The 5,943-nt window shown below is 42.5% G+C and overlaps 1 protein-coding gene across 5 annotated transcripts in view; it reads left to right on the top strand.

Annotated features, from left to right (window-relative positions):
• GCNT4 (glucosaminyl (N-acetyl) transferase 4, core 2) overlaps window positions 1-5,943 on the top strand; it is a 31,757-nt gene that overhangs the window by 12,382 nt on the left and 13,432 nt on the right. The window contains exon 1 of one of the 5 annotated variants that reach the window (XM_010847595.1): window positions 2,063-2,322. The exons of 2 other annotated variants lie outside the window; for them this stretch is intronic. The gene's annotated coding sequence lies outside the window, so the exon portion shown is untranslated. 2 more of the 5 variants (XM_010847597.1, XM_010847593.1) reach the window with 2 other exon arrangements.

The raw sequence follows: 5,943 nt of genomic DNA, 5'->3' as shown, positions 1-5,943 counted from the left end.
ACCATGTAATCAGGTTCATCTGAAGAGCTTTCCCAGATACCCCACACTGTATTTCATTGACTGCTCCTCTACAAGGGAGGCAGGGGGAAAAGTCTTTTAGAGGGGTATGGTTCTGCTGTCAACAATATAGAGATTCTCGTAGTAAAGGGAGGGTGGATGTTGGGAGGCAATTGCCATCTTTACCAGAGCCATACCTATTAATACAATCCTTCCCTACCAGATCTGCTTCTGAATTTCACCCCACTGAACTCTGTCTATTCTGGCCACACTGTTTCAGTGATTGTAACATTATAATTCACTTGGAGACCTGAAGAGTCTGATTACTACTTTTGCATTCTATTGAGTTGGCATATAAGTTTGCTGAGATACTTAGTTTTTAACTAAATAATCTTCAAAATTTTTATTAGCCAAAAATAAAACCTCCATGTTGAGACCTGTTATCTTAATTAAAACCATTACTAAAGAATATAACCAAAAAGAAACATTCACAGATATAAATGGGTTACCAATAGAGAGAGGGAAGGGGCGGGGGCCAGATATGGGTAAAGGATTAAGAGGTACAAGCTACTATGTATAAAATAAATAAGCTACGTGGGTATATTGTACAACACAGGGAATATAGCCAATATTTTATAATAAGTATAAATAGACTATAACCTTTGAAATTGTGAATCACTGTTTTGTACATCTGAAATTTAACATTATAAATCAACTATACCTCAGTAAAAATAAACATAGTAATAAAAACCATTGCTACAATGCCTCCTTTAGGAGATGCCAGCTGGAGAATTTTCTGAAGTCATTTCTAGATTTGACTTTGGGTAAGACATTTTACACAAAACCTCTGCTTTTGAAATTACTGTTTTGGCAGAATTTTCCTGAGCCCTGCCAATTTTATTTGTTCCATCCCTTTAAGTTCCTGGATCTTAAGTTTATTGTGTCTCTGTGCACACAAGTTCTCAGGACAATACAGATCTTGACTCAGTCGTGACAGCCTGACAGTGTTGCCAGCCTAGAATTTTTTAGTGAAAGTGCAGAAGCATATTGAAATCTCCGGCTCGGCTCCCCACTACATTGGCGGAACACAGAAGACAAACAAAGGAGCCTTTCTGATGATTTAAAACTGTGTGTGTCTAATCCATTCAAGAAGAGTGTGGCCTGGCTTTAAGCCATTTCTGCTGTCCATAACCTTGATTCACATCTGCGGGTCCCTGTGCTGTCTCTGTGATGTAGTTATGAGCATTGGAGATTCTACTTTAAATGCACATGTGGAAATCAGAGTTATTGTACCTCTTCAGTTGCTGCATAACCCCCCTGAGGAATTAATTTTGGCCAGTGTGAAATAGAGAGTTAGCCATATAGTACCAAATAAGTGCTTCCAGAAATTGCTGGAGTGGGATGGACCCCAGGTACACGCTGCACAGAGAAAGTTCTTTCTTCTTTCTAGCACACTAAACATGCATTTGTTTGTTCATTTGTTTGTTTAAAGGAGTTAAATGTTTTCCAATTAAGATTTTCCTCTTTATAGAAAAAGAAGCCAAAATAAAGCCACATTTTACAGTTAGAACATAAAGCATAAACTATGTATTGGTTTGTATTGGGCCAGCTAAGTATGGGAGGCAGAGATGAGAAGAACTAGAGAAAGGAATGTAACTTTGCTGTTTATAAACTTGGGAGATAAAGATTAAGTACATCAATAAACATCTTGTTTGTAACCTTTATATCTGCAAAGAAGGAAATATTTGATTTAAGCTATTGCCATCAGAGCTAAAATATGAGAGCATAGGTATTTTTGAACCAAACCTCAACCTGGTCCCCAGCCCCAATCTTGTTTTGCAACATAACGAGGGGCACAAATGGCTACAAAATAAAAAACTTCACCCAGTAAGATCATTTCTGGTCCTTTCAACTTCCTACTGCTGCTGCTAAGTCGCTTCAGTCGTGTTTGACTCCATGCGACCCCATAGCCGGCAGCCCACCAGGCTCCCTCGTCCCTGGGATTCTCCAGGCAAGAACACTGGAGTGGGTTGCCATTTCCTTCTCCAATGTGTGAAAGTGAAAAGTGAAAGTGAAGTCGCTCAGTCATGTCCAGCTCCTAGCAACCCCATGGACTTCAGCAAAGACTTCTTAAGTCATATAGCTTTGCCCAGCAGGATACACGATCAGGTTTTGAGGTTTGCCCTGTGGACCAGATGAAACAAAGCCCAGAATCCTTGGCTATCTCCTAATTGGTGTGACTATAAAAAGCTGGCTGAGTTCGGCACTTTTTTGCTCCATTACTGCAAGCCCAGATTTCTGATGACCTTGAGGGTCGGACGTGAGGTAAGTACATCCTGATTCGGGTTGCTTGTTTCCATGTGACCTTAAATGACCCTATAAATCTCTCCCAAGCTTGAGAGGAGCCAGCCAAGTTGCTATTTGGAAGAATTATAATGTAAAGAGGTGTTTGGTAGACTGAGATTCCCATCCAGCATTTTTATTCAGACCTCTGTTCTCACATCCTGTGGGTTAAGTAAACCTTTGTTTAAGAAAAGTTGTGACCGTAGTCCTTGTACTTGTCAACAGAAGCCTGCTGCCTGTAGAGGAAACTATCAGTTGTGACATGTTCCCCAGGGACCATAACCAGCTCCCCTTGGGATGAAGGGCATCTCGTTGCCCCAGTGGGACAGTTTTAACTGAACGGACAATCTGAGCGACTGAGCCAGGGGAGGCCCTGTTCAAGGGTATGTTTTGGGTACTCAAATTGCTGCAGCTTTCTCAGGACTGCTTTGTTAGTGGTTCCTGGAGCTGGCTTTGCTTGCCAGGGATCCTAGAGGGAGTCACTTCAATTTTGTACTATCTAGAGAATCGCCCTAAAGATAATGAACTCGGGGAAAGTTTATAGCTACTGCAATGCATGGAGTTACATAAACAGTTTGGCTGGTTGTAACCACACAGAAGTAGTTCTGTTGGCTCTCCTTGGGTGTCTTTTAAAGGAATTCTTTGGCTCTTGATCTTTCAAAAGATATAGAGCAGACGTGGGGAAAAAATTCTAAATTTTAAAATTTTAAATTTAACTAGAGTAAATTTTTCTGCCTTTCAAAATCCAAGATAGGTGTATGTCTTCAAGAACACTATGCGTCAGGCATTAACAAAAAAAGAATGCTTTCAGGAAGTGAAAAACAATAATTGAATGTCAGAATGAAGAGAATAATGAATGTACTATTTTAGAAATATAATGAATGTACTATTTTATAAAACTGGGAAAGAGTCAATATGTTGGTTTCCCAAGAAATCATCCATCCTGTAAAGGTCCTAGTACCTGACTTCTGCATATCACAGTTCTCTTTGCATAGTTATTTCATATGCATGGTGGTATAAGACATTCATAACAGCACTGTTGGGGAGCAAAACCATTATCTTGCTCAACACTTGGGAAATAAAAAACTTATCCAAGATTAGATGGGGGCTTTCCCAGGTGGCACTGCCTGCCAATGCAGGAGACGCAAGAGATGCAGGTTCTATCCCTGGGTCGGGAAGAGTCCTCGGAGAAGGAAATGGCAACCCACTCCAGTATTCTTGCCTGGAAAATTCCATGGACAGAAGAGCCTGGTGGGCTACAATCCATGGGATCGCAAAGAGTCAGACACAACTGAGCACGCATGCGTGTGCAGATAAGATTAAATGACTTAACCAGGGTCACTCGAGGCATTTTTGTGGCAGAGCCCAGATGGAACGTGAGTCTTCTGACTTTGTCCTGCTGAGCAGCACTCTGGGCCAGGTAGGTGTGTACTTGGGGCAGGCGGTAGAGTATAAATAAGGCTTGTCCCAGAGACAGACGTAAATAAGTTAACTGCTGCTGTGATGAGGGTGGGATTCCCTGGTGGCTCAGAGGGCAGAGTCTGCCTCCTATGCGGGATGAGTGTTGAGAAGCAAATAGGAGTACGACATTCAGGAAAGAGATTCAAGAAGGGTGAGTAGAGAGGACCAGAGGGAAGAATATTTCTCTTACAACTTGAGGGATATGGAAGGGCCCGTCAGGCCAGGATTCAGGAAAAATGATCCCAATGGGAGAACAGCAAGTGCAGAGGTCCTGAGGCAGGAAAGTGCAGAGGTCCCGAGGTGGTGTTCTAGGAACTTATAGAAAGGCTGGAATTGCTTAGAGCTTAATGAGTGATTGAAAAAAAAAAAAAAAGACTGAATAAAATGAAGTTAGTTAGAGAGGAAGGCAGGGGCAGGAACTAGCTAGGCCTTCTGGCCATGGCAAGGACTTAGGATTTTAGTTTTGTATGCAGTGAAACCCAAATGAAGGTGGTGTGGGTGTGGGGAGTGGGGCCAGGCTGGGGGTGTGATCTGACTGATGGTTTCAAAAGATACCTTTGTCTATACAGTACAGAGAGTGGGTTAGAGGGAAACAAGGCGGGCGAGTAAGGAGGTTACTTCATATACAAGCAAAAGATGGTGCTGGCCTGGATCAGGGTGGCTCCTGTAGTGTGGAAAGGGATGGGTGGACTCCCTGACCTTTTAGTTGTAGAACCAACAGGGTTCTTCTACTGCCAGGAGACTGAATGGCAGGCTTGCTTTACAGTTACTAGTGTAGGCTCTGAAATCAGCCACAGTTGAAAATCTTGGCTCTTCCTCATCCTAGCTCTTTATCCTCTGAAACTCAGTTCCCTAATCTGAAACATGGAGATGACAGTACCTCCCCCACAGGTTTACTGGCTGGAATTCCTAAGATACTGTAAATGGTACTGGCTCAGCATGGACCATTAGACAGATGGGCCTGTGTGCACCCACGCTGGCAGAACAGCCTCAGCTAAGGGGGCAGTGGAGCCAGATGGACCGAGTGCCTTCTGAGGGACCTGGGGGGCGGGGCAGCAGAGGGCCCCCTCTGCCCAGTCCCTTGAAGAGAAGCAGCTGGAAATACAAAGGCGCATGTAGTGGGGGAAGGTGAGGAGTGAGACAGCATCTATTGATAACTAGGCCTCTGCTTCCTCACTTAGAGAAGGAGTTTGGACTCAGATCGCCACTGAAGTCCCTGGCAGCTTTAGCTTTTGCTTCTAAGCTTCTTCAGGAATTATGGGATAATTAAATCAGCTTCTGTGGGAAAAGCCCCCAAAAGTCAATTCTATTGTTTCAATGTTTCTTCCTGTAGAAAAGTATGCTGACCTCAGTTAGAAATCCTTTATTTTCTAACAGTTCACAAACCCAGTTTAGAATAGGACTCATTCACACTATGTTTCAAAATAAAAGAAATAGCTACAACCGTGCCTATAGAGTGAGATTTCTTATTTGAAAGTAAGCCAAGGGTGGGGGCAAGGGGATAAATTGGGATCAACATATATACACTACTATATAGAAAAGAGATAACTAATAACAACCTACGGTATAGCCCAGGGAAGTCCACTCAGTACTCTGCAATGACCTATATGTAGAATCTAAAAAAGAGTGGATAAATCTACATATATAATGGATTCACTTTGCTGCACAGCAGAAGCTAACACAACACTGAAAATCAACTATCCTCCATTAAGAATTAATTAAAAAAAAAAAGTGTGTTTTTACAGCAACAACAAAAAGAACAAGCCAAAACAGGCATGTTTACTGAAAGCAGTCTGGATGGGTACACTGTCCACAGAGTACTATGGCCAGGTGGTGGATTACTGGTCAGCTTCGTTTTCTTCCTTGGACTATTCTGACTTTCTGATTTAAAAAAATAGGGAAAAAAAGTTTACTTTTACAGTGACTGGAAAACCTTTTTTTCCCTCCTTTTGGAGACTACAACCTCTTATTATTTGAGGCCCGTTTGTCCTCGATTTATACTGTGCTGTCTTACTGACGCAGTCACACATTTCTTTTCATTTTTCGCCTGTGCTGGGTCTTCCTTGCTGTGCCGGCTTTTCTCTAGTTTCAGCAAGCAGGGGCTGCTCTCCAGTTGGAGTACTCGGGCTTCGCCCTGTGATG

This window comes from Bison bison, unplaced genomic scaffold, assembly GCF_000754665.1.
Source record: "Bison bison bison isolate TAMUID 2011002044 unplaced genomic scaffold, Bison_UMD1.0 scf7180017864252, whole genome shotgun sequence".
In the NCBI taxonomy this organism is placed as follows: Eukaryota; Metazoa; Chordata; class Mammalia; order Artiodactyla; family Bovidae; genus Bison; species Bison bison.
This window is presented reverse-complemented; position numbering and strand designations above follow the sequence as displayed.